The 27452-nt window shown below is 46.8% G+C and overlaps 1 long non-coding RNA gene across 1 annotated transcript in view; it reads right to left on the reverse strand.

Annotated features, from left to right (window-relative positions):
• Positions 1-7014: 7014 nt before the first annotated feature.
• The window catches only part of LOC139028380 (uncharacterized), a 112001-nt gene continuing 91563 nt past the window's right edge, over positions 7015-27452 (reverse strand). Inside the window, exon 2 of the long non-coding RNA XR_011480585.1 lies at positions 7015-7139. This is a non-coding gene — a long non-coding RNA (uncharacterized lncRNA). The remainder of the gene's footprint in view (positions 7140-27452) is intronic.

The following is a 27452-nucleotide window of genomic DNA, read 5'->3' on the forward strand; positions in this document are numbered from 1 at the left end:
ATGGTAGCCTGAACTGAGCCACTAGAACAGGGGGTTCTCAATCGTGTAAATACCAAGGTCATGTATTCTAGGCCATCGTTCCCATTCACGTTCTTTACATTCTCTGACCCCTTATAATGCTTTGATAAGCCTGTGTAATAAAAGCTTTTCCCTATACAGATGTAGGATCTTAATTTGAGCCAATTTGCTACAGCAGGAAAATAATCCTGCAGGAACAGTAAATGTGAATTATTATGTGGACTATATATAATTAATAGACATTTTTGAAGGGGATGATAGAGTTTTTGTTMGGGCAAATCAAGTCTGCCTTTTCAAAGTGGAAATTACAAACTTTAGAAGCCTTTTTAAAACTAAAATACACTACAAGTTTGCTGTGCAGGAAAATTCTCAGCAACAAAAGAGTGTTAAATTAAATGAAGATCCTACATCTGTATTGACACACCGAGTGAGGGACTCGTCTCTAGAAATACCTGGGAGCCAGAATAGAATGGAGAAGAATTTCTGCCCACATAACAGGGCTCTCCTCCCAACCCACAGCCCCAGCCTCAGTCCCAAGCTCAGCCCCATGCCTAGCCTTACCCTCACCCTCAGCCCCAGGTTCAGACCCAGCCTTCAGATCAATAACATTACAACATAGGAGGATGAATGGGGCTGGTTTTGCTGCAGCCCGTAAGGACAGAGCAGTAGTTGTATAAGGACGTATAAGGAAGTGTGTGTGAGGGAGMGAGCTGTGGTTCGATGGCCTGAGTCAGCAGTGGAGTAGGACACTGCAGAGACTCCTGTGGCGCAGGACGAGTCTGACACACACTCCCTCCGCTGGATACGTCACACACTCATCATGCACACGCACGCACACATGCATACGCACACACAAGCAGTTTGATGACACTGAAACTCTCATACAGTTGCCCACACACAGTTTGACATTAGAATATCATCTACAGATTTAGGATCTTAATACGATCACTCTTTTGTTGCTGAGAATTTTCCTGCACAGCAGGAAATGCAAACTTGTAGTGTATTCAAGGTTTAAAAAGGCTTCTAAAGTTTGTAATTTCCACTTAAAAAATGTCAACTCCTACAAAAAAATGTCCATTCATTATAATCCACATAGCAAACTGACTCAAATTAAGATCATACAGCTGTACAATCCCATATGCATTCCCTGGTCTCTTGTTAGGGTTAGGGTTAGGTGTGTGTGTGTGGAGCGAGGGAGAAGGAGCGAGGGAGAGAGAGAAGTAGCAAGGGAGAGAGAATGAGTGTTAGAGAAGGAGTGAGATAGAGATAGAGGGGTAAGACAGGGGTAAACACTCGTCCTTGACCACACCTGATCGATATTGTGTGCCTGTCACTATCAACACATTTCTATTTCCTGCAGCAGTCTGGGTGTGTTTGTATGTGTGTGTATCTGGGCTCTCTCTTTCTCCTTGACCTGGGCTAACACACTCACGTTCCCCTATCTCTCTCTGTGTATGTTTGTGTGTGTGTGACTGTCTGTCTTTCTCTGCCAGCCAATGTCTGTTACGTAAGGGTGACCATTGAGTCCCCACCAGACCATATAGGCTGAGAACTAGTCAAGCACAAGGCCTATTTGAATAAACTATTCCGTCTCTGCATACCCTCTATAGCTTTAGCCTGTCTGACTCTAAATGGCTGTTGGATTATGGCCAGGTTACATAACTGTGACCTYTTAGGCTTTGCCCACCACCACCACTACCATCACCAACACAGCTTAATCCCTCAGATTAAGAGAGGGAGCAAACAAAAGGAGAACAGAGAGAAAAATAGAGATAGATGTGTAGGGAGAGGTTGTTTGGCTGCCAAGGAGTAGCAGGCATTTGGCCCAGTCACTCTCTCAGAGAACACAGACTGGCTGAGAACAAAAGAGGACAGCAGACTGGGGGCATGCCAACCACAGAGGAGAGAGAGAAGGGTTTAGCTTCTTAACACATGCACACCTTTCTCAATGAGTGTTAAACTACAGAGTTTGGCTCAGACAGTGCAACTGTGCAATGCCATAATGGTGGTGATGAGTCAAGTATTCAACTAACAAGTAGCTTTTGCAACAAAGTGAGAGAAAACGGTCTGCCATCTTCCACACTGGGCCTCTCCACATCCCTATACGTACACTCTGGAGGGACCTAGACAGCACAAGAACTGGAACAGCCCTCTACAGACACAGGGAATGGACTAAGGACTATTACTGAGAATAGAAAGGAGCAACCGAAACCCTGAGAGTCTTGAGAGCCGGAGGGAGGGAGGGAGGAGGAGGGAGGAGGGAGGGAGGAGGAGGGAGGAGGAGGGAGGAAGAAGGAAGGAGGGGGGGGACTGTAACTTTCTGTTGGAGTGCTAAAAACAGCTTGAGTGTTTAATAGGAGAGAAAGAGAGGTAAATTAGAGGCAGTGCTAGATAATGAGAGGACATGCTGACTTGGAGAGGGTGGCTGAAATATAGCCATGGCACTACCTTCACAGAGGGAGAGAGAGGGAGTGGGAAAGGAGAGCACAGCCTTACTGCTGAAAGAGTAAATATCATTCTTCTAGTTTCTGTATGTCATCCTCTGAACATCATCAGTGACAACCTCTCCTCCTTTCCAGTTACCATTCTCCAACAACAACCTCTTCTGGCCAGCCAACTTTCCCCTCCATCTCTCTCTGTATCGATGTCAAATCAAATCAAATTTAATTATATAGCCCTTCTTACATCAGCTGATATATCAAAGTGCTGTACAGAAACCCAGCCTAAAACCCCAAACAGCAAGCAATGCAGGTATAGAAACACGGTGGCTAGGTAAACCTCCCTAGAAAGGCAAAAACCTAGGAAGAAACCTAGAGAGGAACCAGGCTATGAGGGGTGGCCAGTCCTCTTCTGGCTGTGCCGGGTGGAGATTATAACAGAACATGGCCAAGATGTTCAAATGTTCATAAATGACCAGCATGGTCAAATAATAGTAATCACAGTGAACAGGTCACGGTTCCATAGCCGCAGGCAGAACAGTTGAAACTGGAGCAGCAGCACGGCCAGGTGGACTGGGGACAGCAAGGAGTCATCATGCCAGGTAGTCCTGAGGCAAGGTCCTAGGGCTCAGGTCCTCCGAGAGAGAGAAAGAAAGAGAGAAAGAGAGAATTAGAGAGAGCATACTTAAATTCACACAGGACACCGGATAAGACAGGAGAAATACTTCAGATATAACAAACTGACTCTAGCCCCCCGACACATAAACTAATGCAGCATAAATAATGGAGGCTGAGACAGGAGAGGTCAGGAGACACTGCGGCCCCATCCGATGATACCCCCGGACAGGGCAAAACAGGCAGGATATAACCCCACCCACTTTGCCAAAGCACAGCCCCCACACCACTAGAGGGATATCTTCAACCACYAACTTACCATCCTGAGACAAGACCGAGTATAGCYCACAAAGATCTCCCCCACGGCACAACCAAAGGGGGGGCGCCAAACCAAACATGAAGACCACGTCAGTGACTCAACCCACTCAAGTGACGCACCCCTCCTAGGGACGGCATGGAAGAGCACCAGTAAGCCAGTGACTCAGCCCCTGTAATAGGGTTAGAGGCAGAGAATCCCAGTGGAGAGAGGGGAACCGGCCAGGCAGAGACAGCAAGGGCGGTCCGTTGCTCGAGTGCCTTTCCGTTCACCTTCACACTCCTGGGCCAGACTACACTCAATCATAGGACCTATTGAAAAGATGAGTCTTCAATAAAGACTTAAAGGTTGAGACCAAGTCTGCGTCTCTCACATGGGTAGGCAGACCATTCCATAAAAATGGACCTCTGTAGGAGAAAGCCCTGCCTCCAGCTGTTTGCTTAGAAATTCTAGGGACAATTAGGAGGCCTGCGTCTTGTGACCGTAACATACGTGTAGGTATGTACGGCAGGACCAAATCGGAAAGATAGGTAGGAGCAAGCCCATGTAATGCTTTGCCCATGTAATGCAGCCCTTGCCTTAACAGGAAGCCAGTGTAGGGAGGCTAGCAAAGGAGTAATATGATCATTTTTGGGGGTTCTAGTCAGGATTCTAGCAGCCGTATTTAGCACTAACTGAAGTTTATTTAGTGCTTTATCCGGGTAGCCGGAAAGTAGAGCATTGCAGTAGTCTAACCTAGAAGTAACAATAGCATGGATTAATTTCTCTGCATCATTTTTGGACAGAAAATGTCAGATTTCTGCAATGTTACATAAATAGAAAAAAGCTGACCTTGAAACAGTCTTGATATGTTCGTCAAAAGAGAGATCAGGGTCCAGAGTAACGCCGAGGTCCTTCACAGTTTTATTTGAGACGACTGTACAACCATCAAGATTAATTGTCAGATTCAACAGAAGATCTCTTTGTTTCTTGGGACCTAGAACAAGCATCTCTGTTTTGTCCAGGTTTAAAAGTAGAAAGTTTGCAGCCATCCACTTCCTTATGTCTGAAACATAGGCTTCTAGCGAGGGCAATTTTGGGGCTTCACCATGTTTCATTGAAATGTACAGCTGTGTCATCCGCATAGCAGTGAAAGTTAACATTATAACATTATAGTGAAAACAATAGTGGTCCTAAAGCGGAACCTTGAGGAGCACCGAAATTTACAGTTGATTTGTCAGAGGACAAACCATTCACAGAGACAAACTATCTTTCCGACAGATAACATCTAAACCAGGCCAGAACTTGTCCGTGTAGACCAATTTRGGTTTCCAATCTCTCCAAAAGAATGTGGTGATCGATGGTATCAAAAGCAGCACTAAGGTCTAGGAGCACGAGGACAAATGCAGAGCCTCGGTCTGGCGTCATTAAAAGGTAATTTACCACCTTCACAAGTGCAGTCTCAGTGCTATGATGGGGTCAAAAAAAAGACTGAAGCATTTCGTATTCATTGTTGTCTTCGGGRAGGCAGTAAGTAGCTGCGCAACAGCTTTTTCAAWTTTTTTTGAGAGGAATGTGAGATTCGATTTAGGCCGATTCGTTTTTTATATTTTCTGGGTCAAGGTTTGGMTTTTTCAAGAGAGGCTTTATTTCTGTCGCTTTTAGTGAGTTTGGTACACATCCGGTGGATAGAGAGCCATTTATTATGTTCAACATAGGAGTGCCAAGCACAGGAAGCAGCTCTTTCAGTAGTTGAGATGGAATAGGGTCCAGTATGCAGCTTGAAGGTTTAGAGGCCATGATTATTTTCATCATTGTGTCAAGAGATATACAGTGGGGCAAAAAAGTATTTAGTCAGCCACCAATTGTGCAAGTTCTCCCACTTAAAAAGAGAGAAGAGGCCTGTTAATTTTCATCATAGGTACACTTCAACTATGACAGACAAAATGAGAAAAAAAATCCAGAAAATCACATTGTAGGATTTTTTTTATGATTTATTTGCAATTATGGTGGAAAATAAGTATTTGGTCAATAACAAGTTTATCTCAATACTTTGTTATATACCCTTTGTTGGCAATGACAGAGGTCAAACGTTTTCTGTAAGTCTCACAAGGTTTTCACCACTGTTGCTGGTATTTTGGCCCATTCCCCTCCATGCAGATCTCCTCTAGAGCAGTGATGTTTTGGGGCTTGTTGCTGGGCAACACGGACTTTCACTCCCTCCAAGATTTTCTATGGGGTTGAGATCTGGAGACTGGCTAGGCCACTCCAGGACTTGAAATGCTTCTTACGAAGCCACTCCTTCGTTGCCCGGGCGATGTGTTTGGGATCATTGTCATGCTGAAAGATCCACGCCACGTTTCATCTTCAATGCCCTTGCTGATGGAAGGAGGTTTTCACTCAAAATCTCACGATACAATTCTTTCCTTTACACGGATCAGTCGTCCTGGTCCCTTTGCAGAGAAAACAGCCCCAAAGCATGATGTTTCCACCCCCATGCTTCACAGTAGGTATGGTGTTCTTTGGATGCAACTCAGCATTCTTTGTCATCCAAACACGACGAGTTGAGTTTTTACCAAAAAGTTATATTTTGGTTTCATCTGACCATATGACATTCTCCCAATCTTACATTTAACATTTAACATTTAAGTCATTTAGCAGACGCTCTATCCAGAGCGACTTACAACTTGGTGCATTCACCTTATGATATCCAGTGGAACAACCACTTTACAATAGTGCATCTAACTCTTTAAGGGGAGGGGGGTTAGGAGGATTACTTTATCCTATCCTAGTTATTCCTTAAAGAGGTGGGTTTCAGGTGTCTCCGGAGGTGGTGATTGACTCCGCTGACCTGGCGTCGTGAGGGAGTTTGTTTCCACTCATTGGGGTGCCAGAGCAGCGAACAGTTTTGACTGGGCTGAGCGGGAACTGTACTTCCTCAGAGGTAGGGAGGCGAGCAGGCCAGAGGTGGATCTTCTTCTGGATCATCCAAATGCTCTCATGCAAACTTCAGAACGGGCCTGGACATGTCTTGGTTAAGCAGGGGACACGTCTGGCACTGCAGGATTTGAGTCCCTTGGCGCGCATAATGTGTTACTGTGGTAGGCTTTGTTACTTTTGGTCCCAGCTCTCTGCAGGTCATTCACTAGGTCCCCCCGTGTGTTCTGGGATTTTTTGCTCACCGTTCTTGTGATCATTTTGACCCACGGGGTGAGATCTTGCGTGGGCCCTAGATCGAGGGAGATTATCAGTGGTCTTGTATGTCTTCCATTTCCTAACAATAGCTCCACAGTGATTTCTTCAAACCAAGCTGCTTACCTATTGCAGATTCAGTCTTCCCAGCCTGGTGCAGGTCTACAATTTTGTTTCTGGTGTCTTGACAGCTCTTTGGTCTTGGCCATAGTGAAGTTTGGAGTGTGACTGTTTGAGGTTGTGGACAGGTGTCTTTTATACTGATAACAAGTTCAAAAGGTGCCATTAATACAGGTAACGAGTGGAGGACAGAGGAGCCTCTTAAAGAAGAAGTTGCAGGTCTGTGAGAGCCAGAATCTGCTTGTTTGTAGGTGACCAAATACTTATTTTCCACCATAATTTGCAAATAAATTCATTAAAAATCCTCCTACAATGTGATTTTCTGGAGAAAAAAAATCTCATTTTGTCTGTCATAGTTGAAGTGTACCTATGATGAAAATTACAGGCCTCTCTCATCTTTTTAAGTGGGAGAACTTGCACAGTTGGTGGCTGACTAAATACTTTTTTGCCCCACTGTAGTACTAAAGCACAAAGAGTGTCTCCCTTGATCCTAGGTCCTGGCAGAGTTGTGAGGACTCAGGACAACTGAGCTTTGGAGGAATACGCAGATTTAAAGAGGAGTCCGTAATTTGCTTTCTAAAGATCATGATCTTTTCCTCAAATAAGTTAATGAATTCATTACTGCTGAAGTGAAAGCCATCCTCTCTTGGGGAATGCTGCTTTTTAGTTAGCTTTGCGACAGTATCAATTTTTTTTCTTCGGATTGTTCTTATTTTCCTCAATTAAGTTGGAAAAATAGGATGATTGAGCAGTGAGGGCTCTTCGATACTGCACGGTACTGTCTTTCCAAGCTAGTCGAAAGACTTCCAGTTTGGTGTGGCGCCATTTCCGTTCCAATTTTCTGGAAGCTTGCTTCAGAGCTCGGGTATTTTCTGTATACCAGGGAGCTAGTTTCTCATGACAAATGTTTTTAGTTTTTAGGGGTGCAACTGCATCTAGGGTATTATGCAAGGTTAAATTGAGTTCCTCAGTTAGATGGTTAACTGATTTTTGTCCACTGACATCCTGGGGTAGGCAGAGGGAGTCTGGAAGGGCATCAAGGAATCTTTGGGTTGTCTGAGAATTTATAGCACGACTTTTGATGATCCCTGGTTGGGCTCTGAGCAGATTATTTGTTGCGATTGCAAACGTAATARAATGGTGGTCCGATAGTCCAGGATTATGAGGAAAAACATTAAGATCCACAACATTTATTCCATTTGACAAAACTAGGTCCAGAGTATGACTGTGGCAGTGAGTAGGACCGGAGACATGTTGGACAAAACCCACTGAGTCGATGAAGGCTCCGAAAGCCTTTTGGAGTGGGTCTGTGGACTCTTCCATGTGAATATTAAAGTCACCAAAAATTTGAATATTATCTGCTATGACTACAAGGTCTGATAGGAATTCAGGGAACTCAGTGAGGAACGCTGTATATGGCCCAGGAGGCCTGTATAAAAAGTGATTGAGTAGGCTGTATAGATTTCATGACCAGAAGCTCAAAAGACGAAAACGTCAGTTTTTTGTTTTGTAAATTTAAATTTGCTATTGTAAATGTTAGCAACACCTCCGCCTTTGCGGGATGCGCGGGGGATATGGTCACTAGTGTAACCAGGAGGTGAGGCCTCATTGACTATAACTGCCTTGGAAGTGAGGGATCTAACATTAAGTAGCCCTATTTCGAGATGTGAGGTATTATGATCTCTTTCAATAATGGCAGGAATGGAGGAGGTCTTTATTCTAGTGAGATTGCTAGGGCGAACACCGCCATGTTTAGTTTTGCCCAACCTAGGTCGAGGCACAGACACGGTCTCAATAGGGATAGCTGAGCTGACTACACTGACTGTGCTAGTGGCAGACTCCACTAAGCTGGTGCCTGGCCTGCACCCTATTTCATTGTGGAGCTAGGGGAGTTAGAGCCCTGTCTATGTTCGTAGATAAGATGAGAGCACCCCTCCAGCTAGGATAGAGTCCGTCACTCCTCAACAGGCCAGGCTTGGTCCTGTTTGTGGGTGAGTCCCAGAAAGAGGGCCAATTATCTACAAATTCTATCTTTTGCGAGGGGCAGAAAACTGTTTTCAACCAGCGATTGAGTTGTGAGACTGCTGTAGAGCTCATCACTCCCCCTAACTGGGAGGGGGCCAGAGGCAATTACTCGATGCCGACATATCTTTCTAGCTGATTTACACGCTGAAGCTATGTTGCGCTTGGTGACCTCTGACTGTTTCATCCTAACATCGTTGGTGCCGACGTGGATAACAATATCCCTATACTCTCTACACTCACCAGTTTTAGCTTTAGCACCATCTTCARATTAGCCTTAACGTCGGKAGCCCTGCCCCCTGGTAAACAGTGTATGATTGCTGGATGATTCGTTTTAAGTCTAATACTGCGGGTAATGGAGTCGCCAATGACTATGGTTTTTAATTTGTCAGAGCTAATGGTGGGAGGCTTCGGCGTCTCAGAACCCATAACGGGAGGAGTAGAGACCAGAGAAAGCTTGGCCTCTGACTCCGACTCGCTGCTTAATGGGGAGAACCGGTTGAATGTTTCTGTCGGCTGAATGAGCGACACCGGTTGAGCATTCCTACAGCATTTCCCTCCAGAAGCCATGAGACAGTTGTCCGGCTGCGGGGACCGTGCGAGGGGATTTATACTACTATCTGTACTTACTGGTGGCACAGATGCTGTTTCATCCTTTCCTACACTGAAATTACCCTTGCCTAACGATTGCGTCTGAAGCTGGGCTTGCAGCACAGCTATCCTCGCCGTAAGGCGATCATTCTCCTGTATATTATGAGTACAGCGACTGCAATTAGAAGGCATCATGTTAATGTTACTACTTAGCTTCGGCTGTTGGAGGTCCTGACGAACCATGTCCGGAGTGAAAAAGTGAATGAAAAAAAGTTGAGTGAGGGAAAAACTAAAAATATAAACGGTAATTAAAAAGTAAAAACCGTAAAGTTGTCAGGTAGCAAAGTAAGGTGAGCAACAAAACACACAGCAGCATGTAAACAAGTCTGCAAGTTGTCCCCCTCTTCTCTCTACTAATAATAGTCTGGACAGCATCAATGAGTCATGGTAGTGAGATTTCTCTAATCCTCTCTTCTTTCCCATATGCTGCTCATCTAGTTCCCGATCAGTTCCCACTCCCTCTATCACCCTCCACCTACAGCCTATGTACAGTTGTGGTGGCACCACTAGGAATGTGTGTGTTTGTGTGTGTCTTTGTGTGTCTATGTCTGTTTACAGGATGAAGGTAAAGATAGGAGTGACAGCCAAGTCTCTAAGTAAGGTCTCCTGACACAGTATCGAATAGAGATGAAGAGGGATCAACAAGCTGTGGGCTGGGTCACTGAAAAGCTCAGATCTGATGTAACTGGCTGGACACATGACTCTCTCCCCTTCTCCTCCCTCTTTCCCTCGTTCTCGTGCTTTCTAATGGCCATGCTTGGAGCTCCTGAGGCTCTGGTTGCTAGATTCCCTTAACCCTCTCTTGCATAAAATGGAAGCGAGACTCAAGTGAGACATCTCACATTCTGTCATCACCCCCGAGATGTGTTAACACACATCGACGAACACATCACACTCAGGAATTGATACATTAACTACACACAAATAATGATATAAACAGCTGTAGGTAAACATGCGCACATTGGATGGGTGTGGGTGTAGAGTGAGTGTGTGCAGTATGTGTCTGTGTGTCTATGTGTGTGTAGTGTGTGTATCAGCGTGTTTGTGTGCTTGGACATTAGTCTCCCTCTCCGGGCCGGTGTGTCAGCGGATCAGGTGGGTGACCCGGGACCCTGTGGAGTCTTGGGTAAGGCCCCAAATGACACCTTATTCCCTATGTAGTGCACTACTTTTGATCAGGGGCCATAGGCCTCTGGTCAGCCCTGGTCAAAATGAGAGAACTATAAAGGGAATAGGGTGCCATTTGGGACACAGTCTCATTACGGTGAGGAGCAAACATCAGCATAACTCCTCTCACTCAGGGTCACAGTACTATGGTTCCCTCTTTCCATTTATAGTAATAGTAGTTAGTGGCCTGGCTGGCCCAGCCTTTCATAAGAGCCAGGGGAAAGATATCCGTTTGAGCTATACTGAGCATGTAACGATCGTCCTGGGAAGAAGGTGACCAAAACGCAGCGTGGTAAGTGCTCATATTATAATTTAATCATCATCACTGGAGGCTTCATGCCATGGATCATCACTGGAGGCTTCTTGCCATGGATCACCACTGGAGGCTTCGTGCCATGGATCACCACTGGAGGCTTCGTGCCATGGATCATCACTGGAGGCTTCGTGCCATGGATCATCACTGGAGGCTTCTTGCCATGGATCATCCCTGGAGGCTTCGTGCCATGGATTATCACTGGAGGCTTCTTGCCATGGATCACCACTGGAGTGGAGAGACACACAGGAGGCCTGGCTCTGGGAGAAGGCACAGGACTCACCAGGCTGGGGAGACATGCAGGAGGGTTAGTGCTTAGCACAGACACAGAACTCACCAGGCTGGGGAGACATGCAGGAGGCCTTGTCCTTGGCCGAGGCACCGGANTGGAGGCTTCGTGCCATGGATCATCACTGGAGGCTTCGTGCCATGGATCATCACTGGAGGCTTCGTGCCATGGATCATCACTGGAGTGGAGAGACACACAGGAGGCCTGGCTCTGGCAGCAGGCACAGGACTCACCAGGCTGGGGAGACATACAGGAGGGTTAGGGCTTAGCACAGGCACAGGACTCACCAGGCTGCGGAAACATGCAGGAGGCCTCTTCCTTGGCCGAGGCACCAGACACACTGGGCCGTGGAGGCGCACTGACGGTCTCGAGCGCAGAGCTAGCACAACTCGTCCTGGCTGGATACCCGCTGTAGCCCGGCAAGTGCGGGGAGTTGGAACAGGCCGCACTGGGCCGTGCTGGCGAACCGGGGACACCGTGCGTAGGGCTGGTGCAGTATAACCCGGGCCGAGGATACGCTGAGGATACGCTCAGATGCGCTGAGCCGGCATCATCCCTCCTGGCTCGATGCCCACTCTAGCCCGGCCGATGCGAGGAGCTGCGATGTAGCGCACCAGGCTATGAGTGCGCACTGGGGACACCGTGCGCTTCACCGCATAACACGGTGCCTGCCCGGTCACTCTCTCGCCACGGTAAGCACGGGGAGTTGGCTCAGGTCTCCTACCTGACTCCGCCAATCTCCCCGTGTGCTCCCCCCCAAGAAAATTCTGGGGCTGCCTCTCGTGCACGTTTCCTCGAGCCAACTCCTCGTRGCATCTCCACTCCGCTTTAGCTGCCTCCAGCTCCTCTTTAGGACGGCGATACTCTCCCGGTTGTTCCCAGGGTCCCTTGCCGTCCAAGATTTCCTCCYATGTCCAGGAGTCCATTCCACCACGCTGCTTGGTCTTTTGGTGGTGGGTAGTTCTGTAATGATCGTCCTGGGAAGAAGGTGACCAAAACGCAGTGAGGTAAGTGTTCATATTATAATTTAATCCAAACTGAACACTAAACAAAATAACACAGAGGAAGAAAGAAAACGAAACAGTTCTGTCTGGTGCAGACACAAAACAGAAAACAACTACCCACAAACACAGGTGGGAACAGGCTACCTAAGTATTGTTCTCAATCAGAGACAACGATAGACAGCTGCCTCTGATTGAGAACCACACCCGGCCAAACACATAGAAAAGGACAACATAGAACAAAACATAGAATGCCCACCCCAACTCACGCCCTGACCAAACCAAAATAGAGACATAAAAAAGGAACTAAGGTCAGGGCGTGACAAAGCAAAAATATAAAYGGAACATGTTGGTCCCATGTTTCATGAGCTGAAATAAAAGATCACAGAAATGTTCCATATGCACAAAAAGCTTATTTCTCTCAAACTGTGAGCACAAATTTGTTTACATCCCTATTAGTGAGCATTTCTCCTTTACAAAGATAATCCATCCACCTGACAGGTGTAGCATATCAAGAAGCTGATTAAGCAGCATGATAACACAGGTGCACCTTGTGCCGGGAACAATAAAATGCCACTCTAAAATGTGCAATTTTGTCACACAACACAATGTCACAGATGTCTCAAGTTTTGAGGGAGCGTGCAATTGGCATGCTGCCTGCAGGAATGTCCACGAGAGTTGTTGCCAGAGGATTGAATGTACATTTCTCTACCCTAAGCCGCCTCCAACGTCGTTTTAGGGAATTTAGCAGCATGTTTATCCGGCCTCACAACCTCAGACCACATGTAACCACGCCAGCCCAGGACCTCCACATCCGGCTTCTTAACCTGCGGGATGGTCTGAGATGAGCCACCCGGACAGCAGATGAAACTGTGGGTGTGCACAACCGAAAAAGGGTCTTTACCTGACTGAAGTTTGGCATCATAACCGACTTCACTGGGAAAATGCTCACCTTCAATGGCCACTGGCATGCTGGAGAAGTGTGCTCTTCATCGTTTCAACTGTACTGGGCAGATGGCAGACAGCATGTATGGCGTCATGTGGGCCAGCTGTTTGCTGATGTCAACGTTGTGAACAGAGTGCCCCATGKKGGCRGTGGGGTTATGGTATGGGCAGGCATAAGCTAAGGACAACAAACACAATTGCATTTTAATGATGGCAATTTGAATGCACAGAGATACCGTGACGAGATTCTGAGGCCCATTGTCGTGCCATTCACCTGCTGCAATCACCTCACTTTTCAGCATGATAATGCACGGCCCCATGTCGCAGGGTCTGTACACAATTCCTGGAAGCTGAAAATGTTCTTCCATGGCCTGCATACTCACCAGACATGTCACCCATTGAGCATGTTTGGAATGCTCTGGATCGACAGGGTGTTCCAGTTCCAGCCAATATCCAGCAACTTCCCACAGCCATTGAAGAGGAATGGGACAACATTCCACAGGCCACAATCAACAGCCTGATCAACTCTATGTGAAGGAGATGTGTCATGCTGCATGAGGCAAATGGTGATCACTCCAGATACTGACTGGTTTTCTGATCCACTCCTCTACTTTTTATTTTAGGTCCATACCTCCATAACATTATTATGGATAGGGCCAGGAGGTGTTCCTGACCAGCAAGCTCTAGCTATATACTAGCCTATACCTCACATAGACTAGCCTACACCTCACATAGACTAACCTATACCTCACATCGACTAGCCGATACCTCACATCGATTAGCCGATACCTCCCATAGACTAGCCGATACCTCCCATAGACGATACCTTCCATAGACTAGCCGATACCTCCCATAGACTAGCCGATACCTCACATAGACTAGCCGATACCTCACATAGACTAGCCGATACCTCCCATAGACTAGCCGATACCTCACATAGACTAGCCGATACCTCACATAGACTAGCCGATACCTCACATAGACTAGCCGATACCTCACATAGACTAGCCTAAACTCTTAGAAAAAAGAGTCCCAAACGGGTTCTTCAGCTGTCCACATAGGAGATCACCTTGTGGTTCCAGGTAGAACTCTTTTTGGTTACAGGTAGAACCCTTTTGAGTTCCATGTAGAAYCCTCTGTGGAAAGTTATTCAAAGGGTTCTCCTATGGGGATGTGACAGGTTAAAGGAAATACTCATAGCCTGTTATACATTAAAAAGTATTAGTAAGTTCATAGTATGTGAGGATCTTAAAACATCTAAGGTTAAGAAGATYATGCATTCAGTATTAGTTGRTAGAGATTGATAACATTCATATTATTGTGTTAAAATCCGTCAAGCGTACAAAGGGTACGAATTGTGAGAGGAATGTGTAAACGTTATGTTGATTACTTTATTTTGTCGTGGGTAAAAGTGTTAATCTGTGATCTACTAAATGCTCTTAATCTATGAGCCTGAGATCGATTGCTCTGGTCTCCACTCAAGTTCACGAAGAAATCGCGGTCTTTTTCTCATTGCACTAAAAGTTTTAATGAGTAAACATTCCGTATYACTATCGTGATTCTTTCTCCCTTTTTCAGGTACGTTATTGATGATAAATAAAGAGTAATTTAAATGTCACTAACATGTCAAGAGTGTTTAAGGTTTGTCTTAGTAACATATTGAGGAAGTTAGTTAAGTTTGCAGAGAGTAATATGAGCCCTGCTCGGTTGCAGCTAGCTTCGTACTGCTAGGTACTGCTACGTAGCTGCCATTTTATGTCGATTGTGAATGAACATGTGCGTTGTTAATAAGATATTTTGCAGTGTTATTTGTGTAATGGTTTTTCAAACACTTTATTGCCTGTTGATAAATTGAGTTATGGTTTACTGAGTTAAAGCTTATATTATTATATTATATATTGAAAATAGTATTTGTTTCAGTGATGTACAGTGTATAATGTTGTGACTTGAATAAGCCTTGTACCCTACAAAACTATCTATTTCCTGTAGATCTGTTATTCTGTAAAATGTGTTACTTATGTAAAATGCATTGCACTAAAAGTTTTAATGAGTAAACATTCCGTATAACTATCGTGATTCTTTCTCCCCTTTTTCAGGGGTGTAACAGGGACAGCCAAAGACCCTTTCATGTTCTAGATAGCACCTTTCTTCTGAGCGTATGTGAGGGATGCCATTCCATTCTGGCGAGTGAAGCGAACACCACTATTGAGGCAGTGACTTAGCAGACATTCCAAGCTAGCTTAACTTCTTGTGGTAAAAATGAGAAAGGTATGATTAGTTGACTAATACTGTCCACAGCAGAGTAGATCACAAGTTTGCTGGTTCAAATTCCAGTTAGGGAACTTAAGTCTTCAGACTGAAATCAGACTAGGTGTCTACAGCGCACTGCCTCACTAGAATAGTGGTAAATAAATAGGCTAGGTTGATGACAAAGGTCACAGCAAAGGTCATCATTGTCACTCTTTAAGTGTTAAATACAGCTCAATCATAAACAACCCAGCAGACCTGGGCAGAAAATAGTGGTATTTTGTCGTTTATTTGAAAAAAAACACTTGTCGTTGAATTATAGTTTTTATAGGGAATCAACTAAATAGCAACCATTTTCTTTGATATTCAAGTACAGGTCTAAAACAAATACTATTTGAAAGTATTTTGAATACCTCTCAGAAAACCAAATAATATTTGTATGTCACGCCCTGACCATAGAGAGCTGATTGGGGATCATATTTAGGCAGCCATTTCCCCATTGTGCTTTGTGGGATCTTGACTATGTATAGTTGCCTGTGAGCACTATAGCAGCGTCATGTTTAGTTTTTGCATTTATTGTTTTCTTTGAGTTTCACTTCATAATAAAGAGGATGGAACCATACCACGCTGCATCTTGGTCCACTCATTATAACGATCGTGACAGAAGATCCCACCAACAAAGGACCAAGCAGCGTGCCCGGGAGGAGATGGCATCCTGGTCTTTGGAGGAGATCAGGGAGAGAATATCCTGGACTTGGGACGAAGTAATAGCAGGAGACAAGAGCCTGCCATAGAAGCAGGCGGAAGCAGCGAAGGAGGGACAGCGATGAAGTCGGGGAGGAAGGCCACAGAAACCCCAATAAAAAAAAATTGGGGGGCACATGGAGCAGTCGGCGGAGCCAAGGAGTGAACCAGAGACTGTCAGTGAGTTGAGGGAGAATGTGGAGGAGAGGGAAATGAGAGAGTTATTGAATTGGTGGAGGATGCACGACATTTGCCCTAAGGAGCGTGTTATGGATTTAAAGCCACCTGAGTCAGCTCTCCGTACTCAACCGGTCCCACGCATCAGGCCTCCAGTGCGCCTCCACAGACCAGTACGTCCTGTGCCTCCTCCCCGCACTCGCCCTGAGGTGCGTGTCACCAGCTCGGTCCCACCTGTACCAGCCCCACGTATCAGGCCTCCAGTGCGCCTCCACAGTCCAGAGCTTCCGGCGACAGTTCCCAGTCCAGAGCTTCCGGCGACAGTTCCCAGTCCAGAGCTTCCGGCGACAGTTCCCAGTCCAGAGCTTCTGGCGACGTTCCATATTCCGGAACCTCCGGCGACGGTCCACAGTCCGGAACCTCCAACGACGGTCCGCAGTCCGGAACCTCCTGAGACGATCAACGGTCCGGAACCACCAGTGACGGTCGGCGGTCCAGAGCCTCCAGCGACGGTTTGCCTTCCTCTGCGCCGATGTCCAGTCCAGGCACGGCGTCCAGTCCCGCTCCATGGCAGGAGCTTTCCTCTGCGCCGGTGCCCAGTCCAGGCACGGCGTCCAGTCCCGCTCCATGGCAGGAGCTTTCCTCTGCGCCGGTGCCCAGTCCGGGCATGGCGTCCAGTCCCGCTCCAAGGCAGGAGCTTTCCTCTGCGCCGGTGCCCAGTCCGGGCATGGCGTCCAGTCCCGCTCCAAGGCCGGATCCTTCCTCTGCGCCGATGCCCAGTCTAGGCACGGCGGCCAACTCAGCKCCATGGCCGGAGTATTCCTCCGCGCCGGTGCCCAGTCCGGGTGCGGGGTCCAACCCAGCTCCATGGCCGGGGTCCTCCTCTGCGCCGATGCCCAGTCCGGGCACGGCGTTCTACCCGGCTCCATGGCCGGACCCGTGGTCTGGGAGGGGGAAAAGACCTGCACCGGAGCCGCCACCGACACTAGTCACCCCCCTACCCTCCCCATTTGGTTTCAGGTTTTGCGGCCGGAGTCCGCACCTTTGGGGGGGTACTGTCACRCCCTGACCATAGAGAGCCATCGGTTCCCTATGGTGTTTAGGTCAGAAMGTGACTGGGGGGGTTATCTAGTTTATAGATTTCTAGGTTGGTGGTTCCCAATTAGAGGCAGCTGGTAATCGTTGCCTCTAATTGGGGATCATATTTAGGTAGGCTTTTTCCCCACCTGCATTTGTGGGATATTGTTTGTTAGTGTGTTTGGGCACTACATATCCTCACGGTCTTTGTAAGTTTTGTTATTTTGTTTTGTTAGTTTCACTTCAATAAATTATGTGGAACTATACTCACGCTGCGCCTTGGTCCACTCATTTCCAAGATCGTGACACCTCAACATTAGAGTAGACCATTTCTGCAGCTTCAAAATGACTAACAAATATATTTTTTATAATGAGTGAGATATAAGGTACTGTAATACAGTAACGCTTGACATCAAGTTCTTATTATACATGTGCAGTAACTTTGATTATTACAGTAGCAACATTGTTGTAACATAGGACTTTGGACATTGCTTTATATTTTAATAATAATGGAGTTATTACATAAGTGGAATAAGGAACAGTCACTATTCCTTTTGTATACAGTAGTTACTATTAATTGCTATGTAATTAATGCAATTACCGAAGTATTATGTAGCAACATGCTAATAAAATGTTGCTCCAAAAGTAATTATAGTTTTATTTATTCTGAGTAAACTATCCATTGTATATGGCATAGTGTGTGTTTGAAACAAGAACACACCCTCAGATGTACAAAGAGGTTCAAAGTTATTTTTGCTAAGCATCCAACTTGCCGTTTGCAATGTTTGCAAATGGCTTTGAATTACTCTGCAGTATTTTGTGGTATCCTAAAATGAATTGCAACTGTCAACGTTTACAGCCCTGCCATTAGTTGATACAGTAGCAGCCAATCCAATGGAAAAAACAGTTACTTTCCACATAGCATAGTTAAAACTATATTTATCCCAGGTCTGCAACACAGACTAGCAATAACTGATAGCAGAAAACTGAGAGGGTCGATCCAACCTTAACATGAGGCACAGAGAGGGGGGTCTGTATTCCTCCGTCGTCTCTCAGGGTGACACTGTCTGTCTACGCCACAGCTGAGTGTGTCAGAGCTCTCCCTATTCCCTTCCTCAGCCCTATCCAACACACCATCCATTGGCATGGGTCATTGGTATCAAGATACTGCCTGACGGTCACTCTATACCTACTGGTGAATCTATACCCACAGTAAGAGTCAATGTCCACTAGTGTCATATATATATATATGTGAGAGTCAGAGATCCAAGTACCTGAACAGGTCACACTCACCAACATATCCCTTTACCTGTCTGAGCTAATTTCATTCACATTAGGCCTACAATTGGTTTTCAATAATAATGATATTGCTAGTTTATAAATGGTAGTTTAAATTGGTATTGGGGCAGCAGGTAGCCTAGTGGTTAGAGCGTTGGACTAGTAACCAGAAGGTTGCAAGATCGAATCCTCGAGCTGACAAGGTACACATCTGTCGTTTTGCCCTTGAACAAGGCAGTTAACCCACTGTTCCTAGGCCTTCATTGAAAATAAGAATTTGTTCTTAACTGACTTGCCTAGTTAAATAAAGGTAAAATTATAAATAAAATTGAGACCAAACATCTGGTAAGAGTTTTATTATAACACACATACAATGGAATACAATGGAAAATAAGTTGCTGAGGGGTTTATTGAGAATTGAATGGTGTGGAGAAAGGGAACAGTAGGTCTGAGGGCTCTTGAAGACAGCCTGCTCAAACTTGTTTCCCCAGTGCAGTAGCCCAGGCTACAGTGAAACTATAACAACCATGTGTCATTTCAACAGAACCAGTCCACAGGAGAGGACTCGTAAGAATAAAAAAATCTAATGTGTAGCCACAAGCCTAAGAAAATCAGTGGAAAAGAGATCCACATATATGTGCGTATTATTAGCTACAGTTGAACTTCAAATATCAAATGTGTACCTTTTCTAAAATCCATCTACAGAGGAAAGTCTAAAGTTTTATCCAAAACTATCTAGTGTGTTGAGTCGGCTAATTTGGGCAAGACAGCAGCACGAGCTTTGGCCTTTATATGGGAAATGCGGTGGTTAAATTGTAACAGTAATTGGTTTAAAAATATTGCTACATTTGATACAGATAATGTTCTGATTCACATACCGTTTTTTATGCCGAACATCTCCCATGTGTGTGTCATGGGGAGTAACCAATTTATATATCGTGGCGGTTTTTCATAAGCATGGCCTTGTTTCTATTACAGCATATTGGATCACTGTCATTCATATTCCATTCATCCAGTTCAATGTAACAGCGATACGTTTAGGCCACTACATGATAGTCGGATTTTCCATATACCCATCATGAGGTTGCTACAACCTAGCCTATGAATTACATTTTCCAATGTAGGTGCACACAGTTCGAGAGACACATTTGAGGTGACAGACAGTGACACATGGACAGACTGTGACATTCAATACTGCCTTGCACACTCTTGCCTGCATCTAGCTGATATAGGTTGTAAAATGAGTTGCAAACGAAAGTTTCTATTGGACAAATTCAAGTATGGAATGAATACTCCCCTGATCACGTGTAAATACAGTTCACTTTCATAGCAGCCACATTGTATTCCTTCTCGCATCTATGCACTCTCCTCCTTTCACCTCTTCCCTACGCTTGTGGACTTCAATGCACAACACCAGGCGGAAAAAAACTTTCCAAGTGAAACCGCTACACACAGCCTACATTGTTGTCACCATATTAGCTAAAGTAACATAGCTAATAGAGCTAATACTTTAGTAAACCTGCTACAATCATGCAGTAACGCAGTAAGTCAGTAAGCAGTTACACCGGCAGGCCCCGGTGGCAATAAATTAGTAAAACCAAAAGCTTACCTTGACTTGGAAGAGTTCCAGTGTTCTGTTGGATAGTCATAGCCAGCTTGCTAACATGGCATCCCTCTGTTTGAGCAGGGTATTTCAGTAGGCTAAACTAGGTAGCTGCATTTGCTAGTTAAGTCAGTGAAGCTGAAAGTAAAACAAAAATGACAATCTCTCCCTCTCTCTCTCTATTTCTGTCACGTCCTGACCATAGTTCTTATGTGTTTTGCTTGTTTTAGTGTTGGTCAGGACGTGAGCTGGGTGGGCATTCTATGTTGTGTGTCTAGTTTGTCTGTTTCTGTGTTCGGCCTAATATGGTTCTCAATCAGAGGCAGCTGTCAATCGTTGTCCCTGATTGAGAATCATATATAGGTGGCTTGTTTTGTGTTGGGATTTTGTGGGTGGTTGTTTCCTGTGTCAGTGTTTGTGCCACACGGGACTGTGAYGGTTAGTACGTTTGTTATTTTGTATAGTGTCTTGTCTTCSTGTATATTAAATCATGGAAACTTACCACGCTGCACATTGGTCCTCCGATCCTTCTCGCCTCTCCTCGTCCGAGGAGGAGGAAGAGCTAGACTGCCGTTACAATTTCTCTCTTGCTTTTCCTTCATTTTGGAAGAAATTGATTTGTTCAAAATTGCAAACTAGTTTTTCTCTCTCTGAGTCAACTACTCACTACATTTCATGCACTGCAGTGCTAGCTAGCTGTAGATTATGCTTTCAGTACTAGATTAATTATCTGATCCTTTGATTGGGTGTACAACATGTCAGTTCATGCTGCAAGAACTCTGATAGGTTGGAGGACATCCCCTGGAATTTGTCATAATTACTGTGTAAGTCTATGGAAGGGAGTGAGAACCATGAGCCTCAGGTTTTGTATTTAAGTCAATGTACCCTGAGGAAGACGGCAGCTAGCTGTCCTCCGGTTATACCATGGTGCTACCCTACAGAGTGCTGTTGAGGCTACTGTAGACCTTCTTTGCAAAATAGTGTGTTTAAATCAATTATTTGGTGACGTGATTATATTTATTATAGTTTTATGGAATTTGGATAACTTTTTAAATGTAAACAAAAACAATTCTAATGAAATTCACTGAGGAGGATGGTTCTCCCCTACTTCCTCTGGGGAGCCTGCACTGTTATATATGGGAGTAACCAATGGCCTTCCCAGTCGAAACAGTTTGCGCATATGTTAAGACAAAACATTTTTTACGTTTAAGTTTGTTATGGTGTTCGTGCACAAAAAAATGTTTTCTTTAGGCAGGTCGAAGTTCGGTAGCAGAAGTCTATGCCCCTTCGTTGGTGATTGGTCAAAAGTACTACTCCTAGTAGGACTGGGAACTATGGATTCTACAATTAAGTGTTTGTTGTCATACAATGAGAGCCGATTCGTTTTTCATGTAAATTTTTCCACTTGAGAAAAACTGCACCAAACGTACTAGTTAGATGTGAAATTGCACGACTAAGACCTCCTTGGCAAATCAGTTGTGTTGTGACAAGGCAGGGGTGGTATGCAGAAGCTAGGCCTATTTGGTAAAAGACCAAGTCCAAATTATGGCAAGAACAGCTCAAATAAGCAAAGAGAAACGACAGTCCTTCATTACTTTAAGACAAGAAGGTCAGACAATACGGAAAATTTCTAAAACTTTGAAAGTTTCTTCAAGTGCAGTCGCAAAAACCATCAGGCGCTATGATGAAACTGGCTCTCATGAGGACCGACACAGGAAAGGAAGACCCAGAGTTACCTCTGCTGCAGAGCATAAGTTTATTAGTGTTACCAGCCTCAGAAATCGAGAATGTAACAATGGATCCTGATAATTAGGACAGCAGCACCACTGGTAATTAGTGCCTTTAGCAGAGGACTCGTCTGTCCGAGAGCTGTCATCGTGGTCCAATGCCACCAGCACGGCACACATGGATCCACAAACAACCCACACATTACACAGTCTTACACGCCATCTCTCCCTCTCCCTCTCTCTCTGACTTTCTTTTCCCTGTTCATATCTCTGTTTCTCCTTCCCTGTCTCCTGTGTGTTCCTGGCTGAAGGAGCTGATGTCTCTGTGTAAACACAGCCCTGAGCCACTGAGTACACAGCATTAGGCCCACATAAACACCGCATGGGACCAGGACAATGAGCAGGTCTCACCAGTCCTGGTTGCCTAGCTCACCTCAACTGCTATTTACCAAGCCTCTCATCTGTAGCCTATAGACGCACTATCACACACGCACTAAATGTCACCTCACAAAGTCACTGTGACACATTCACACACTCTAATCCTTCCGGCCTTCTCAAACATGGCACCTCATACTTGTGTCTGTGAGGTGTGGTGTGGTTGACGGTGGGATAGTTTTTTTTAAAGATGGTCTAGCTGCCGTATTCTCTATATTCTCTATCTCACTTACTGTCTGGCCTTGGCACACCAGTTATTATCTGTCATCAGAGGACTTACTGGAGTGGTCACTATGGTCATATGTCATCCTCACAGACCTTTAGGGGGGGAGAGGGGTAATAAGAGTTAGGGTTTCTGCTGATGTACACATACATGCACACACACACACACACGTGTGCACGCACACACACACAAACACATACATACACACTCATGTATGAATGAACATACTTCACACACTTCCCCCTATCCACGCCCTGTTCTGTGCCGTCTTTATTTCCCAGCCGAACAGGACACAGCTGCAGGAGGAATGATATAAACCAGAGGTCACAGCAACAGTAACAACAGACGACATCCAGGAGTAGCGTCTTGTGCCTGTGCACTCTGAAGATTCCTTCTGGCCATGTTAGAAAAACATGCAGGTTCCAACACAAGAGTCAATGGACAGACATACCACATTCTTGGCCTGACCCTTGGTATTGGAAGTCCCTCTGAAGGAAAATTACAACCACCAAGTCATGCCACATATCATCTCACATTACACCTCCCTACATCAAAGCCCTTATAACATTAAAGGAAGGGTGATATAGCACTCACATCTGCATTTAGTGTCACATTTATATGAGAAAAAAAAGCCAATCAAAATATCCCTGCTTGGGTAGCTAAAACAGATGTGTGATAGGGGTTTTGGCATTTTCCTAAATATCTCTAAAACCATATAAATTGCCACATCAAAATGCTATCAAATCAGACTATGCTGTGGTGATGGGGGTCAATTCTTAATCCTTTGAACCTTTCAATATGTATACCCTCTCCCCTGTTTAGGAACAAAACAATGATAACAGCAACTTTCTCAGAACATTGCACTGACAGGTCAGAGGAGGCTGGTGGGAGGAGCTATAGGATGATGGGCTCATTGTAATGGCTGGAATGGAATAAATGGAACAGAAAAGTGGTTTCCATATGTTTTATGTGTTTGATATCGTTCCATTTATTCCATTCCAGCCATTGTGTCACGCCCTGGCCTTAGTATTCTTTGTTTTCTTTATTATTTTAGTTAGGTCAGGGTGTGACATGGGGAATATATGTGTTTTTGTATTGTCTAGGGGTTTTGTAAGTTTAATGGGTCAGAGTCTTGTCTAGGTGTTTGTATGTCTATGGCTGCCTAGATTGGTTCTCAATTAGAGACAGCTGTGGTTCATTGTCTCTGATTGAGAGCCATATTTAAGGCAGCCATAGGCATTTGGGTTTTGTGGGTAATTGTCTATGTTCTATGTTGCATGTGTGCACTTAGTTCTTTCTTAGCTTCACGTTCGTCTGTTTTGTTTCGTTTGTTCATCTTCTAAAAGAAAGAGAAGATGTATTTTTCACACGCTGCGCCTTGGTCCTCTCTCTCACCGCAAGACGATCGTGACAGAATTAYCCACCTGAATCGGACCAAGCAGCGTGTAAAGCAGCAACGGGAGCAACGCATAAAGGATTCATGGACATGGGAGGAGATATTGGATGGAAAGGGACCTTGGGCACAACCGGGAGAATATCGCTTCCCTCGGGAAGAGCTGGAGGCAGCTAAAGCCGAGAGGAGGCGATATGAGGAGGCAGCACGGAAGCAAGGCTGGAAGCCCGCGAGTACAACCCAAAAATGTATTGGGGGGGGGGGTCTAAAAGGGCATGTGGCGAAGTCAGGTAGGAGACCTGCGCATACTCCCTGTACTTACCGTGGAGAGCGAGAGTACGGGCAGACACCGTGTTACGCAGTAGAGCGCATGGTGTCTCCTGTACGTGTGCATAGCCCGGTGCGGGTTATTCCACCTCCCCGCACTGGCAGGGCTAGATTGAGGATTGAGCCGGATGTCATGAAGCCGGCCCAACGCATCTGGCCACCAGTGCGTCTCCTCGGGCCGGCTTACATGGCACCAGCCTTACGCATGGTGTCCCCGGTTCGCCTACATAGCCCGGTGCGGGTTATTCCACCTCCCCGCACTGGTCGGGCGATGGGGAGCATACAACCAGGTAAGGTTGGGCAGGCTCAGTGCTCAAGGGAGCCAGTACGCCTGCACGGTCCGGTATTTCCGGCGCCACCTCCCCGCCCCAACCCAGTACCACCAGTGCCTACACCACGCACCATGCTTCCTGTGCGTCTCCAGAGCCCTGTGCCTCCTCCACGCACTAGCCCTATGGTGCGTGTCTCCAGCCCATTACCACCAGTGCCTACACCACGCACCACGCCTCCTGTGCGTCTCCAGAGTCCTGTGCATCCTGTTGCTGCTCCCCGCACTAGCCCTGAGATGCGTGTCCCCAGCCCGGTACCACCAGTTCCGGCACCACGCACTAGGCCTAATGTGCGTCTCCAGGGTCCAGTATGCCCTGTTCCTGTTCCCCGCACTAGCCCTGAGATGCGTGTCCCCAGCCGGTACCACCAGTTCCGGCACCACGCACTAGGCCTAATGTCGGTCTCCAGGGTCCAGTGCGCCTGTTCCTTCTCCCCGCACTAGCCTTCAGGTGCGTGTCCCCAGCCCGGTAACCAGTTCCGGCACCACGCACCAGGCCTACAGTGCGCCTCAGCCGGCCAGAGTCTGCCGTCTGCCCAGCGGCGCCTGAACTGCCCGTCTGCCCAGCGCCATCTGAGCCATCCGTCTGCCCAGCGCCATCTGAGCCATCCGTATGCCCAGCGCCTCTGAGCCATCCGTATGCCAGCGCTTCTGAGCCATCCGTCTGCCCAGCGCCATCTGAGCCATCCGTCTGCCCAGCGCCATCTGAGCCATCCGTCTGTCCCGAGCCATTAGAGCCGCCCGTCTGTCACGAGCCGTCAGAGCCGTTCGTCAGTCAGGAGCGGCTAGAGCCGCCAGTCAGCCAGGATCTTCCAGAGCCGCCAACCAGCCAGGATCTTCCAGAGCCGCCAACCAGCCAGGATCTTCCAGAGCCGCCAACCAGCCGGATCTTCCAGAGCCGCCAACCGGCCAGGATCTTCCAGAACCGCCAGTAGCCAGATCTGCCAGAGCCGCCAGTCAGCCAGGATCTGCCAGAGCCGCCAGTCAGCCAGGATCTGCCAGAGCCGCCAGTCAGCCAGGATCTGCCAGAGCCCCAGTCAGCCAGGAGCAGCCAAAGTCGCCAGCCAGCCATGAGCAGCCAGATCCGTCAGCCAGCCCATGAGCAGCCAGATCCGTCAGCCAGCCATGAGCAGCCAGATCCGTCAGCCAGCCATGAGCAGCAGATCCGTCAGCCAGCCATGAGCAGCAGATCCGTCAGCCGCCATGAGCTGCCGTCCCTCAGTGCCGCGGAGGCTGCCCGTCCCTCAGTCCGGAGCTGCCGTCCCTCAGTCCGGAGCTGCCGGTCCCTCAGTCCGAGCTGCCGTCCCTCAGTCCGGAGCTGCCGTCCCTCAGTCCGGAGCTGCCGTCCCCCAGTCCGGAGCTGCCGTCCTCCAGTCCGGAGCTGCCGTCCTCCAGTCCGAGTCCGTCCCGCGAGCTGCCGTCCTCCAGTCCGGAGCTGCCGTCCTCACAGTCCGGAGCTGCCGTCCTCCAGTCCCGGAGCTACCCTCAGTCCGGGAGCTACCTCTCAGTCGGAGCACCCTGGTCCGGAGCTACCCCAGTCCCGGAGCTACCCCCTCAGTCGCGGAGCTACCCCTCAGTCCGGAGCTAACCCTTAGTCCGGAGCTACCCCTCAGTCGGAGCTACCCATCCGTCCGGTGGCGCCCTCTGGGATGGTCTTCAGTCCCGGGACTTGCTACAAGGGTCGCCGCTCCAGAGGCGCCACCAAAGCGGGGATTGACAATGGTGGAGTGGGGGCCACGTCCCGCACCCGAGCCGCCGCCATAATAAGGACCACCCCGGACCCTCCCCTTCAATGTCAGGTTGTGCGTCGGAGTCCGCACCTTTGGGGGGGGGGTACTGTCACGCCCTGGCCTTAGTATTCTTTGTTTTCTTTATTATTTTAGTTAGGTCAGGGTGTGACATGGGGAATGTATGTGTTTTTGTATTGTMTAGGGGTTTTGTAAGTTTAATGGGTCAGTGTCTTGTCTAGGTGTTTGTATGTCTATGGCTGCCTAGATTGGTTCTCAATTAGAGACAGCTGTGGTTCATTGTCTCCGATTGAGAGCCATATTTAAGGCAGCCATAGGCATTTGGGTTTTGTGGGTAATTGTCTATGTTCTATGTTGCATGTGTGCAGTTAGTTCTTTCTTAGCTTCACGTTCGTCTGTTTGTTGTTTTGTTTCGTTTGTTCATCTTCTAAAAGAAAGAGAAGATGTATTTTTCACACGCTGCGCCTTGGTCCCCTCTCTCACCGCAAGACGATCGTGACACATTGCAATGAGCCGGTCCTCCTATAGCTTCTCCCAGCAGCCTCCTCTGGTCCATGTTTCAAATATGTGCCAGACGGGTTTGGGCACTTTCTCCAATAACTCAACTTCAATGCTGATTTAATGCAGAATACAAAACTGTATGGAAAACAGAATTGAAATGAGTTGCACATCACTGATACGCCACAGATGAGTGGATGGATTACAAAATGAAACAATGCACCTCTGTTGCCCGCTGGGAGTGTGTGGGAGTGTGTGTGGGTCAGATATGTTTCTCATGGAGCAGATTCATTACACAATGGGATGATTTTTCTCAGTTGCAGACAAATAAGACATAACTCACATTCTGTTCTTTCTGCTGGTGGAAGGTTGTCTTGCTGCAGGGTGTGGAGGGACAAAGCACATGGATCTCCATGGCACTATCTAAAGGTACAGATTAACACACACTGATTAACTGAAGAAAGGTTGACTCCAAGTTCAATGCACTGACTGATACACAGCAAACAGCACAAAACAGAATATGCTGCCACTCTACGTTGGGCTAGTAACCGAAAGGTTTCTGGTTCGAATCCAAAAAATCT

Source organism: Salvelinus sp. IW2-2015, linkage group LG11 (assembly GCF_002910315.2).
Source record: "Salvelinus sp. IW2-2015 linkage group LG11, ASM291031v2, whole genome shotgun sequence".
NCBI classification, from domain to species: Eukaryota; Metazoa; Chordata; class Actinopteri; order Salmoniformes; family Salmonidae; genus Salvelinus; species Salvelinus sp. IW2-2015.